Source organism: Oncorhynchus keta, chromosome 31 (genome assembly GCF_023373465.1).
Source record: "Oncorhynchus keta strain PuntledgeMale-10-30-2019 chromosome 31, Oket_V2, whole genome shotgun sequence".
NCBI classification, from domain to species: domain Eukaryota; kingdom Metazoa; phylum Chordata; class Actinopteri; order Salmoniformes; family Salmonidae; genus Oncorhynchus; species Oncorhynchus keta.
In genome coordinates this window covers 9723723-9738709 of record NC_068451.1, presented here as the reverse complement: position 1 = coordinate 9738709, position 14987 = coordinate 9723723, and the positions used below count along the sequence as shown (strand labels likewise).

At 42.4% G+C, this 14987-nt stretch overlaps 1 protein-coding gene across 4 annotated transcripts in view; it reads right to left on the bottom strand.

The window, feature by feature from the left end:
- dgkb (diacylglycerol kinase, beta) overlaps positions 1-3230 on the bottom strand; it is a 51692-nt gene extending 48462 nt beyond the window's left edge. For 2 of the 4 annotated variants that reach the window (XM_035745852.2, XM_035745854.2), the window contains exon 1: positions 2527-3053. The gene's annotated coding sequence lies outside the window, so the exon portion shown is untranslated. Of the gene's footprint in view, positions 1-2526; positions 3054-3117 lie in introns of those variants that run through there. The other 2 variants (XM_035745853.2, XM_035745855.2) reach the window with 2 other exon arrangements.
- Between the last annotated feature and the right edge of the window lie 11757 nt (positions 3231-14987).

Here is a 14987-nt window from a genome sequence, read left to right as displayed (position 1 = left end):
ATAAGGTATTATATATATTTTTTAACCTTATTTACATAAGGATTCAGACCCTTTGCTAAGAAACTCAAAATTGAGCTCAGCTAAACCCTGTTTCCAATGCTCATCCTTGAGATGTTTCCACAACTTGATTGGAGTCCACCTGTGGTATCTTAAATTGACTGGACATGATTTGGAAAGGCACACACCTGTCTATATAAGGTCCCACAGTTGACAGTGCATGTCAGAGCAAAAACCAAGCCATGAGGTTGAAGGAATTTTCCGTAGAGCTCCGAGACAGGATAGCAAACCAAAATAACACAGTGGACTCCATCATTCCTAAATGGAAGAAGTTTGGAACCACCAAGACTCTTCCTAGAGCTGGCCGCCCAGCCAAACCGAGCAATCTGGGGAGAAGGGCCTTGGTCAGGGAGGTGACCAAGAACCCAATGGCTACTCTGACAGAGCTCCTCTGTGGAGATAGAACCTTCCAGAAGGTCAACCATCTCTGCAGCATTCCACCAATCAGGCCTTTATGGTAGAGTGGCCAGATGGAAGCCACTCCTGTGTAAAAGGCACGACAGCCCGCTTGGAGTTTGCCAAAAAGCACCTAAAGGACTCTCATACCATGAGAAACAAGATTCTAGGGTCTGATGAAACCAAGATGGAACTCTTTGGCCTGAATGCCAAGCGTCACGTCTGGAGAAACCCTGGCACCATCCCTATGGTGAAGCATGGTGGTGACAGCATCATGCTGTGGGGATGTTTTTCAGCGGCAGGGACTGGGAGACTAGTCAGCATCAAGGGAAAGATGGACGGAGAAAGTGAAGCGAGATCCTTGATGAAAACCTGCTCATGAGCGTTCAGGATCTCAGACTGGGAGACAAGGGTTCACCTTCCAACAGGACGACGACCCAAAGTACACAGCCAAGACAACGTATGATTGGCTTCGAGATTACTCTGAATGTAATTGAGTGGCGCAGCCAGAGCCCGGACTTGAACCCGATCTAACATCTCTGGAGAGACCTGTAAATAGCTGTGCAGCATCCAACCTGGCAGTGCTTGAGAGGATCTGCAGAGAAGAATGGGAGGAACTCCCCAAATACAGGTGTACCAAGCTTGTAGTGTCATACCCAATAAGACTTGAGGCTGTAATCGCTGCCAAAGGTGCTTCAAAAAAAGTACTGAGTAAAGGGTCTGAATACTTATGTAAATGTGATATTTAATTTACATTTTCAAAAAAATATTTTTGCTTTGTCATTATGGGATACTGTGTGTAGCTTGATGAGGGAAAATATCAGTTTAATCAATTGTAGAATAAGGCTATAACGTAACAAAATGTGGAAAAAGTCAAGGGGCCAGAATACTTTCCGAATGCACTATATATAGTGCTATATATTATAGATGCAATTGTACAATACTGACAGAAGACTTAAGGATAATATACTGTACATCCGAAATACATTCAGTATCGGTGGCTAAATAGACCGTAATGTGGTGCCATGTATGCATTATTATGCTATTTAGACTGCGAGAAATCACAGAAGTCAATCGAATCGCTTGCTACAGGCATTGGCACTTACCTCCCATAAACTTTGATCAATTGCTTGTGTGACAAATACATATCGCTACTCTGCAATCCCTCTCTAGGACTTGTACATACTTATCCCTATCATAAATACTAGTTGTTACATTTGTCTTGTAATTCACATTTACAATCCCTTCCCTACGAGTGTTAGATACACAGGAAAGCAAAATGATCAAAATTATTCTCATTCTCTATTGTTTATAATCCCTTTACATCAGTGGAGGTCGGTGAGAGGAGTTATAAGAGAACGGCCTCAATGTAATGGCTGGAATGGAATAAATGGAATGGTATCAAACACATAAAACATATGGAATCCACATTTGACTCCAGCCACGTTTGACTCAATTCCCTCTAGTCTGAGATGTGGATGTCAATTAAGACAGGCAACCCCCCAAGACACATTTCAGTTGAAGGCATTCAGTTGTACCCCCTTTCCCTCTTCCTTTCCATTACATTACATTACATTACCATGAGCCTGTCCTCCTATAGCTCCTCCCACCAGCCCCCACTGGTATACATACAGTATAATGGGTATACATACAGTATAATGGGTATACATACAGTATAATGCACATAATCCTCATCATAATGTCCATAGAACTACAACAGAAGCATCACAGCAGTCCTTCAACCCTTTAGCAAATGTCTCAGTGCTGTGAGTCTAAATCCACGAGCAGTGAACTGTATTTGTAGTAGCAGCACTGTGATACCGATAGGCTTGATTCATTTCCAGTGGTGCCACCGCAGGTTATCAAACACTGTTGCTCCATCTATCAATTAATTCATCGGCAATATGACACCCGGTAGAGGATTCTACTGCAAGAGACACCAGCGATACGACTGAGTAGCTGACACTACACATGAACAAATACACTCACTACATTACACACCCACTAAATACACGCTCGCATACGGTCAATGAACGAACAAACAATAGACTGTAGTATCAACATGATACTCACCTGCTGGAGAGCCAAGGCTAACTGCCTGGAGCAGGGAGTAGTCTTCCAGACAGATGCTTACAGATGACGATTACACACTCTCACACACACGCATCTTGCTCTTTCTCACACTCTCACATACAAAATACACACACTCACTCACATCATATCCCCGCTGAATGTACTGGAGGAGAACGTAGAGGGTTTGTCATCAGATGGTGTGTGTGTGTTTGTGAGTGTGTGTTAGACCCCCCCGTCTGCTGTGTGTGTAAGAGTATGCGTGTGTGGCTGCGTTTGTGTGTGTTTGTGAGTGTGTGTGTGTGTGTTAGACCCCACTGTCTGCTGTGTGTGTAAGAGTATGCGTGTGTGGCTGTGTTTGTGAGTGTGTGTGTGTGTGTGTGTGTGTTAGACCCCACCGTCTGCTGGGTGTGTAAGAGTATGCGTGTGTGGCTGTGTTTGTGTGTGTAAGTGTGTGTTTGTTTAGAAGCAGTCAGTGCTAGAGGATAGAATCTCCAATAGAAAAGGGGGAGTGTGTGTGTGAGAGGGAGAGAGTGATAAAAAGCACAGAACGATCTTCGCTTGTCCGCAATGATAATCAGTTCCCATACTCACTGCTTACGTCACCCTTATCCTCCTCTTTCTGCTCCCCCACTATTCCCTCGTGAGGATGATGTCCTGAGCTCCCGCTCTCTCCAGCTCTCTCGCTCTTTCTCTCCCTCTCTCGCTCTCCCTCTCCCGCTCTCTCATCTGCTCTCTCTCTCCCGCTTTCCCTATCCCTCACATTCTCTTTTCCGTTCCCTCTCTCCCGTTGCCGTGGCGCTTGTCACCATTAACATTCAGCAAGCAGGTGGTAACCGCGGCGACCTGTGGGAACACCTCTTGATTGAACTGATGGGATGTGAAAGGGACAAGGGCCGGGGGTCTCGGGGAGGGGGTGTTGTGTTCAACAGACATGAATCAGGAGTAATATTCTCTCATCACTGTGGTGCTGCAGCTGTGGAGGGCTATTGGATAGCAGCCCAAGGCCAATTACATTCAGAATCAACAGGAAAAATAATAGGCAAGGGTCCTTGACATTTTAGATACTTAAAATACATTGTGTTTTCTATGGCTGTAGCTGAAATACAAAGGGAAAAGACTGGAGGGATACAATATTATAGTTTGACGCCATGTGTTCACCAAAGAAGCACACAACATATGAGTACAATAACAGCTATTGCTGAAAAGCAGTGACATTATTTCTAATCATACAGAATGTACAACTTGCTGCTGCTATGTACCAGCCTCACAAAAGAGCGAACATGTCGGACAAAAAACACTGCGCCTCCCAGCAGTCTACTCTGCTATTTGGACCAAAGCTAATTACCCAACAATTAATTTAACAGCTCCGGATTATACATAGTCAGCTATCTATCGCCCCCACACCTTTCACATAGCCATTATTTGGGAGGTTGTCTCATTGGACAGTAAGCTCTCAGTGTATTGAATATCAGATGCCTGAAACAATGAGCGAAAAATAGAGGCCAAATCTGCCAATACTGTTTAAGTTTTCAGAAACACCTACAGGCTCTCTTAGTCTTTAGTCAACCGAGGCCAAGGGTATTTGTGTTGTTTGCCAGAGGGCCTGGCTCCAGTCTAGTTATTGACATTTTCTCCCATGTTACAGTCGGGGGGGGGTTGGGGGAATGCTCATCACATTGACAGAGAACATATCATTCCCTAGCAGTTGTTTATCACATTTCATGTACTTGTCATATTCCACTCCAGGTTTCAAATTCACTATGGATTTACTATACAGTGTATTTTAGTGCTAACCCATGACTGTGCAATTAGTGTATATAGTAGGGTAGTAGCGGCTGGCTTCTTTTTTTGGAGGGAGCATCCACGCACACGCATCACCCATCCAAACAATGGCGGCTGAACGACATGAAAGCACCACTACGTAAATGCTAATAGAATTGCGTTATGATGAACGTGCAGTAGCTAGGTGAGTCAGATTGTCTGTCTGTTGTGCCGTGCTTACATCATCCCTACTATGAATGAAAACAGTCAGTCGCTGTGGGGATGAATAGTCACTCAAACAAAGTATGACCAGGGCATAGATGAGACCTACGTCATTCCACTTCCTGACACAATTGTTATTGATCTTAGCATCACTGTATAATTGACTGTTGTCTTCTGTAGATCATCCACCACACAGATGAGGCTTTAGCCTGTGGGCTTACTAATCAAATATTATTACTTAGCAAATATAGAGCTATATGATGAAGCTATAAACTGTATATAAGCTGTATACTGTAGACACATTATATAAGCTATATTTCAAATAACTGTCCAGTGTTTCCAGATTTCTAGGAAATATAATTAATTACAACATGAGTGCAATCGTTTTCCTTTCTAATTATTTTAAATTAAATATGTTAAAAAGCATCTATTCTCTGTTGGAATAGTGTAGGAGTACTCCAACAAATAGAATGGTGTGTGTGTGTATACCGGTCATTCAAAATATTCATGTGGGTAGACTGCTGATTGGCCAGCTCGGCCAATGATCCAACATGATATCATGTTCTGTGTCCACAAATGTGAGTATAGGACGAGTCAACAACATTATTTGGATGTGAGTTAACAGAATATTGACTTTTAAACTTTTTTCCCTGGACAGATACTTGTACGGTATCTGTATAGTAATCCTATAACCTAGTCTCACTAATGGATGGCAAAGCATGTTGTCTCACAAATAGTACATATGGAAGGAAGTATGCTATTTCAACAAACACATATAATGACTACTCCACCTAAAGCTTCTTCCCTCTCTATGCTAAATATAGCCACAGTATAGTGGTTGGAGTCTATTATGGCTGGCTGGCTGTATATAATAATAGGATATTACATAAGTAATAAGTGCCATCCCCAGTATACTACCGCAACTACAATATGGGTCCCTAGTCAAATCAAATCAAATACCACTTTATTGGTCACATACACATGGTCAGCAGATGTTAATGCGAGGGTAGCGAAATGCTTGTGCTTCTAGTTCCGACAAATCAGTAATCTCTAACAAGTAATTAACAAATTCACAACAACTACCTTATCACACAAATGTAAAGGGGCGAATAAGAATATGTATATATAAATATATGGATTTTGCAGTAGATGGTATAGAACCGTATATACATATGAGATTAGTAATGTGGGATATGTAAACATTATTAAAGTGGTTTTATTTAAAGTGACTATTATGTACATTTATTAAAGTGGCCAGAGATTTGAGTCTGTATGTTAACAGCAGCCTCTCTATGTTAGTGATTGATGGCTGTTTAACAGTCTGATGGCCTTGAGATAAACAGCTTCTATCAGTCTCTCGGTCCCAGCTTTGATGAACCTGTACTGATCTCACCTTCTGGATGATAGCGGGGTGAACAGGCAGTGGGTCGGCAGCTTGTTGTCCTTGATGATCTTTTTGGCCTTCCTGTGACATCTGTAGGTGTCCTGGAGGGCAGGTAGTTCGCCCCCGGTGATGCGTTGTGCAGTCCTCACTACCCTCTGGAGAGCCTTGCAGTTGAGGGTGGTGCAGCTGCCATACCAGGCGTTGAAACAGCCCGACAAGATGCTCTCGATTGTGCATCTGTAAAAATTAGTGAGTGTTTTAGGTGACATGACAAATGTATTCAGGAAACTGAGGTTGAAGAGGCGCCTTCTGCACCATGTTGTACAGTAGGGCAAAAAAGTATTTAGTCAGCCACCAATTGTGCAAGTTCTCCCACTTAAAAAGATGAGAGAGGCCTGTAATTTTCATCATAGGTACGCAACTATGAGAGACAAATGGTGGAAAATAAGTATTTGAGCTCTTCAGTAAGGGCCATTCTATTGCCAATGTTTGTCTATGGAAATGACATGGCTGAGTGCTCGATTTTATACACCTGTCAGAAATGGGTGTGGCTTAAATAGCCACTAATTTGATGGGGCGTCCACATACTTTTGTATATAAAGTGTATATTACAATATACTCTGCCATCCTTGTCCATACTATAGGCGTTCACTCAGAATTCATCCTGGAGTATTTTTCAGTGGGGGACGTTTAAGACAAGAATAGAACAGAGATTGAATCAAGCGTTCCGACGAATAAGGATTCATTCTTAGAAGACATTATGACAGTAAATAGCATTAGTGTCTATGCATTCTTATTGATGTCTGCCTGAGATCTTGTGTTGAAGGCTTGGTGTTCCCCGCGGGAGATTGCAGAGATGCTTTACTCACCCAATAACTCTGTCTGCAAGTGATACACGTGGGCCTGTAGAAGACATTAATTTGTTGGATGATATCATGGAACTGTTTGGATCGTTTTAGACAGAGAGAGGAAACAATGTTTTCTTTAGTCAGAGAAAAGGCTTTTTGTAAATTTCGATCATAAAAGCTATATGTCATATTAACTGCATAACAGATGTCATAAGAAGATATCAACGTGTGATAACTGACAAAATGACGCCGTCATAACACAAAACACTGATGTTGATATCACTTACAGGTATGCTGTCTCTCAGTGCAGCTATTGAAGAGGCCAAAACAAAACAATTCCGTTACAGTACAACTACTGTATAGTATCTCATACAGGAAATCTCACAAATATTGGTGTTGTGTACTAGGTTTGACACCTATGGGCATCCTTCATGTTTGATGTCACTACTTGATATTCTGGGACTAGGGAACGGATGCACATGCAGTAAAGTGGACATTCATGCATTCATTTATGATTTCGTTCAGAAGTATTAAGATGGAGACAAAACGAGTGGAAGTGGAGGAAAACAGATACTGAGGCTTCATTATGTTTGTAGGGGAAAAGGACTGTTCCTAATGGCATTGCATTCCTTTTTCATTAGGGTAAACCCAGGGGGAGAGTTCTCCCACACCCTGATTTATTTTTACTTTATTTAACTAGGAACACATTCTTATTTTCAATGATGGCCTAGGAACAGTGGGTTAACTGCCTTGTTCAGGGGCAGAACAACCAATCTTTACCTTGGGGATTCGATCTTGCAACCTTTCACTTACTAGTCCAACGCTCTAACCACTAGGCTACCTGCCGTCACATTATTTCTAACCTTTATTTAACTAGGCAAGTCAGTTAAGAACTAATTCTTATTTTCAATGACGGCTACGCTGCCGCCCCTAACAATACTATGTGTAGCGATGCAACAAGCCCAATTATACTACAGCTACCTACAGTTAGGATTCAATTTGAGATATAAACTCAGCAAAAAAAGACACGTCCCTTTTTCAGGACCCTGTCTTTAAAAAAAATCCAAATAACTTCAAAGATCCAGCTATCTTCTTATGACATCTGTTAAGTATTTAATAAAGGGTTTAAACACTGTTTCCAATGCTTGTTCAATGAACCATAAACAATTAATGAACATGCACCTGTGGAACGGTTGTTAAGGCACAACAGCTTACAGACGGTAGGCAATTAAGGTCACAGTTATGAAAACTTGGAACACTAAAGAGGCCTTTCTACTGACTCTGAAAAACACCAGAAGAAAGATGCCCAGGGTCCCTGCTCATCTGCGTGAACGTGCCTTAGGCATGCTGCAAGGAGTCATGAGGACTGCAGATGTGGCCAGGGCAATACATTGCAATGTCCGTACTGTGAGCCGCCTAAGACAGTGCTACAGGGAGACAGGACGGACAGCTGATCGTCCTCGCAGTGGCAGACCACGTGTAACAACACCTGCACAGGATCGGTACATTCGAACATCACACTTGCGGGACAGGTAAGCTGAGAGAGGCTGGACTGAGGGCTTGTAGGCCTGTTGTAAGGCAGGTCCTCACCAGACATTACTGGCAACAACGTCGCCTATGAGCACAAACCCACCGTCGCTGGACCAGACAGGACTGGCAAAAAGTGCTCTTCACTGACGAGTCATAGTTTTGTCTCACCAGGGGTGACGGTCGGATTCGCGTTTATCGTTGAAGGAATGAGCGTTACACCGAGGCCTGTACTCTGGAGCGGGATCGATTTTGGGGGTGGATGGTCCGTCATGGTCTGGGGTGGAGTGTCACAGCATCATCGGACTGAGCTTGTTGTCATTGCAGGCAATCACAACGCTGTGCGTTACAGGGAGACCTCCTCCCTCATATGGTACCCTTCCTGCAGGCTCATCCTGACATGACCCTCCAGCATGACAATAACACTAGCCATACGGCTCATTCTGTGCGTGATTTCCTGCAAGACAGGAATGTCAGTGTTCTGCCATGGCCAGCGAAGAGCCCGGATCTCAATCCCATTGAGCACGTTTGGGACCTGTTGGATCGGTGGGTGAGGGTTAGGGCCATTCCCCCCAGAAATGTCCAGAAACTTGCAGGTGCCTTGGTGGAAGAGTGGGGTAACATCTCACAGCAAGAACTGGTAAATCTGGTGCAGTCAATGAGGAGGAGATGTACTGCCGTACTTAATGCAGCTGGTGGCCACACCAGATAGTGACTGTTACTTTGATTTTGATCCCTCCTTTGTTCAGGGACACATTACTCCATTTCTGTTAGTCACACGTCTGTGGAACTTGTTCAGTTTATGTCTCAGTTGTTGAATCTTGTTATGTTCATACAAATATTTACACGTTAAGTTTGCTGAAAATAAACGCAGTTGACAATGAGAGGACGTTTCTTTTTTTTTTTGTTGCTGAGTTTACATGATAGACTGATACACATACAACAGGCTTAATTGATATTTAAAGACAAACAGTACACATCTGGAAGCATCATAACCAACATCTTCGCAAACTTATATGGCCTACACACTGTACATAATGTAGAACGAATTGCAACACTACTTCTAGACTCATTGGGGTTGACACATTCTATTCAAACATTGAGTCTGGCATTTGTATGCCTTTATTTCCTAATAGATCCTCCGAATGGTGAGGCTCTATTAGGAATGAGACGGCATGCTTTGGCTCGTCTCAAAGGGATGATAGGTGGAGTTGGAGAAGTAATCCTATCAAATTGGATTCTGAAGCCTATGGTTGTAACTTAATTTCTATCTAAAAGAGACATTGATCGGTGTCACAGAGCTTGTGCCCTACTCATTTAAAGGTTAGGCAACTGTAACAGAGTTAAGAGCGAATCGTAACATCACTCCACAGCTAACTTTTATATAGCTCAAACGGCTCGTACGTTGTCAAGCGGGTGGTCATGTGTGTTGGCGAGTTAGAGGGCCCTGGTTCAAGTTCAATGAGGCAGCTCTACATGCTAAGCCAGCACACTGACACCGGTTATACTACATCTATTTTTGGACTCATAAATGAATTATGTACCAACTGATTCTTGAAGAATATAACTTAGAAATGCCTCATGAGTTTAATTCAATAAGTGTACCCCATCAGAACCCAAAATATAAGCTTAATTTACTCCAATGTTTGTAAAAACAATATATATATATATATATATATTTTTTAAACACCATATAACCTTAAAACTATCATTTTGATATCATGGATGTTCAGTCCTTTTGATATCTTGGATGGTTACATTTCTGCTGCCTGATTTGCTGACTATCCTTTGTTGTTTAACGCAACGTTCTGCCACATGCCATGGGTAAAATGTGTTCAAACGGTAGATGATAAGAGATCCTACGACCTGGGATGACCTTACCTAAACCCTGTCCTTAACCACGTCCCATTCTACGTCCCCCTAACCTGCATGTTTAGGGGTAAATACTAAAGGAATGTTAAAAATAATGTCCCATTTGGTCCAAGGCAAAATGCATTGTGGGTAAAATGTGTTCAAACGGTAGATGATAAGAGATCCTTGGGATGACCTTACCCTAAACCCTGTCCTTAACCACGTCCCTTACCCTAACCTGCATGTTTAGGTAAATACGAAAAATAATGTCCCATTTGGAATACTGACAAGTAGAGCATTTAAAAATATACAATAACGCATTTTTGTTCTTGTTGCTCAATCTGATTGGACGCTGCCCAAATGCTCTGTCTAAACGTTGATACTTTCATATCGGCAAGAAATCATTTTCAATCAACTAAATGTTAAATTATTCCACACCTTTATATGGTTTGGGTCCCCACACGGCCATATGTCCATGATACAGCTCTTGTTTACGAAAGCAGAGACAACCAGCTATTCTTATGAGATATCTAGAATCTCCGAACACCTGCGTGTAATGGAAGAACGTCAGAAAAGTTTTATAACTGACAAATACTGTTAAAACAGAGTTAAACATGTACAGTAACTGTTTATTTTGCATTTGTGAAATGATTTTGATTTGCAATGAAAGTAAAGGGCTTTATGTTTCTAGAACCGTATCTCAATGAGAATCAATTCACATTTAGATGTAGTATTTGGCTGTTTTGGCTGCCAGGGCCAGTTTACCTCTGTCACATGACCTGGATCAGATGGTTCAGCACCATCCTATGACAATTGCTTACATTTTTTGTGTAATTATCATTTCTGGAAAAGGTCAAGTGACATGATCAACCAAAACACAGGGCCAACATTTGCATAACAAATAGAGTCCTTGGACGAACAGAGGAGGAGGCTCGCCTACACTCCATAACACTACATGTTGGGCGAAGCCTACCTTTACAGGTAAGAGGCAAAATCCTGTTAACTGTGTATCTCCAAGTAACAGTGCATGTGATATCATTTCCTACACCAAAACAACCTGCAGTAAATACTACTGACTGAATGGAACACGTCTTTCGTGTAGCTTTATTTGGCATATGCTGTGTAACATACTGGCATTTTGGAAAGCGACAGTGCAATATCAAACAGTGCTGAGGGAATATGTGAGACAGAAGCCATCTGACTCTCCTGTTTGTTTTGAATAATTCACAGTGTTTTCACAACAACAACAGAACAAACAGTAGCATCAGAAGACCAGGGCTCAGCTAGTGACTCTGATACACTTCTCTACCAACCATGGTCATGTCTGCAGAGACATTGTTTCAAATTGTATTAGTCGTGTGTACAGGATACGAACACAACAAAGCAACGATAAGAAATAATAAAGTATAAGAACACGTACATAAAGTAAATGGCTCAGTAGAATTGAATAAACATTTTAGCATAAGTATAATACAGGAAGGCACAATTTATAGTCCAATATTTACACGTGTTACACGTGTTTCAGGGAAGGGGGATTGGGGGGGAAAGGGTTTAAATTGTGCAGTATTTAGCAGTCATAGTGAAAGTCTGGTAGTAGCAGTTGTGATGTGTATATAGCAGGAATGTATATGTGTGTGTCTTTGTGGACGTGTGTACACTGAGTATACCAAACATTAGGAACACCTTCGCAATATTGAATTCCCCCCCCCCACCCATCCTTCACCCCTAAAGGTGTCAAAAGCATTCAACAGGGATGCGGAATCATGACGTCTTCAATGCTTCCCACAGTTGTGTCAAGTTGGCTGGATATCCTTTGGGTGGTGGACCATTCTTGATACATACGGGAAACTGTTGAGAGTGAAAAACACCAGCAGCGTTGCAGTTCTTGGCACCTACTACCATACCCTGTTCAAAGGCACTTCTTGCCCATTCACCCTCTGAATGGCACACATACACAATCCAGGTCTCAATTGTCTCAAGGCTTAAAGATCTTTCTTGAACCTGTTTCCTCCCCTTTGTCTACACTGATTGAAGTGGATTTAGTGACATCAATAAGGGATCATAGATTTCACCTGGATTGACCTGGTCAGTCTATGCCATGGAAGAGCAGGTGTTTTCTTAATGTTTCGTACACAAAAGTATATGTCTGTGTGGGTGTACGTGTGCTAAGGTGAGGAGAATCAGAGCAGGTGGTCAGTCCAGTTCAAGTGTTCAGCAGTCTGATGGCTTGAAGATAGAAACGGTCTCTGAGCCTGTGGGTATCAGACCTCATACTCCGATACCGTCTGCCCGACGGTAAGTACGTGAACAGCTCATTGGACATTAAATAACAGGTACCAGAGATATGTTCTGTAGGCCTACGAGTCTACTCACGTTTCTGCAGTTCAACTCGGTTTCCATTGGGTCGGCCACCTACATTGTTTTTGTTTGTTTTATTCTATGACCAGGCCAGCTGCCCACGGTCTGATGTACAGGTAACTACCAACATGAAGTCTCTTAATAGGACATTGGGCCACCACAAAGCCAGAACAGCTTCAATGCACCTTGGCATTTATTCTGGAACTCTGTTGGAGTGATGCGAAACCATTCTTCCATGAGAAATTCCATCATTTGGTGTTTTGTTGATGATGGTGGAAAACTCTGTCTCTGGTGTCATCCCAGAACCGCTCCAGTGACCACTCTTGCCCTGTGGATGGGGGCATTGTCATCCTGTGGGGGCATAGCTATGGAAGCCAAAAATAATGGTCAGCCCAGCATTTTTATACATGACCCTAAGCATGATGGGGCGTTAATTGCTTAATTAACTTAGGAACCACACTTGTGTGGAAGCACCTGTTTTCAATCTACTTTGAATCCCTCATTTACTCAAGTGTTTCTAATATTTTGTCAGTTACCTGTATTAGGCAACCCCAGGTACAGATCTTCCTTCTCCAATCCTTACCTTAACTATTATTTGGGAAAATACAAAACTGAGCCAAGACCAGAGTCTAGGGGCAACCTTATCTATAAAATTAATGCAGTCTTAAGGCAACAATAGTGCCACCTGGTGCAGAATCCTGAAACTATTTTCCAGCCCATGGTAGTGAAGTGGAGTAGTGTAGTGTATTGTAGTGTTACTTATTCAGATACCATAATACAAATTAATCACAGTTTTAGTTATATAAAATACATGAATATCTAATACAGCGTTTATTTCTGAAATTGATGAGTGAAACTGGTAACAGAAAACTGTTTAGTCAAAAATGGAACTGAAAAATATAGAGTTAAGAAGTATTATATTTCATGAAAAAAAGAGATCCTAGGAAAAGTTATCCTGCAGTTTTAGGAGGTATTTGTTGAACAGGTAAAGGTGTAGGTAAAGTTTTAAAAGTCATTCATAATATTCTCAATGGCTCACTAAACTGGAATGTATTGTATTGATTGTAATCAATCAGTCAATCAATAGCAGCATATAACAGTATAATTTGAACAAAATCAGAAAAGCTGCCTTCCCATAAGATAAAGCGTAGAAACACTATGAATGGCCATAGGTCATAGGCCATAGGCCTATGGCCACTCATACATAATATGCTTGTCCGATTAAAATCACTAACAAATATTGTTATGAGGCAAGATATGCTCATTATATATCATCTTTGATTCATAGAAGCTTGTAAGTTGGTTAATACATGGTAAAGTGTGGCTACCTAAAGTCATGGCTAAAGTCCTTCAAACATTTGGTGAAGCCAGGTACAGTAAGCCACTGGGACCTGACACTCTCATGTTGTCTTCTTCTTGACTGCAATCATTTGGCTGAATGTCTGCAGGCCCCAGTACAGCAGGGAGATGGAGACAAAGACCTTACAGAGAGAGACGGAGAGAGACTGAGAAAGAGACAGAGGCAGAGAGAGAAAGAGAGAGAAAGAGACAGAGACAGAGAGAAAGAGAGAGAGCGAGAGAGACAAAGAGGAGTTAGGCCAATGTGCTCTTTACTTCATTAGGTGTCTCTGTGAGTACTGACTGACTCATTTTACACCTACATCTTGTTGTGACTGGATGCTGTTCTTGAGCACTTACCCCAAACAAACGTTACATTGTTTTTAGCTATGTTTCCAAAGTACTCTGGGTTGCTTCTAAGTAGATTTGATTTGCTTCATTCGCTTACCCTCATTTTTTGGTGCACCATTGTATGTATTTATGTGCACTGGACATGATTGATGGTCAGATTGACAGAGCTTGATACATAGGATATTAAGGAAGGATAGATATTATATCCATCCAACAATTGATCAAGGAAATAACACAGCATCAATTTTCACTTAATACCTGATTGAAAGAAAACAGAAAGACTGCGACCCAGACATATTAGCACGGAATATATAAGGACTGGCAAAGGTTAAGGAGTACGGCAAAGTCATCTCCCATGATGCTCTCATGTTGGGGTCAAGAAGTCGGACGCCACGGGGGAATATGCCAGAGATTTCGGCCAAAAGCTGTCCTGTGGCGCCTGTCCCTCCTCCCCCGACCCCCTTTCCCTCTGTGTTCTGGCCCATAAACTGCATCCTACCTCGCAGCGCAAGCCAAACCAGGCCCCTGTCCATCACAGGCAACGGCCTGATGGGAAAAAAGGCAGCGTTTCCTCTGGACGCCACAGCTGTTTTCCTCCGAGAGGGAGGGAGAGTGGGAGGGAGTGAGAGAGCACAACAGGGCCTGGAATGTCCCTCCGCTTTTCCGCCCCTCACTACCTGTCCTGGCAACAGGTTCCCCACTGAGGGAAGGAGAGGATGGAGGAGGGAGGGAAGGAAGGAAGGAAGGAGGAGGGAGGCGCTGAAGAAAAGAAGGAGAGGGAGGCAACCTGGGCCTGAGACCAAAGTCACAACGTCTAGGTT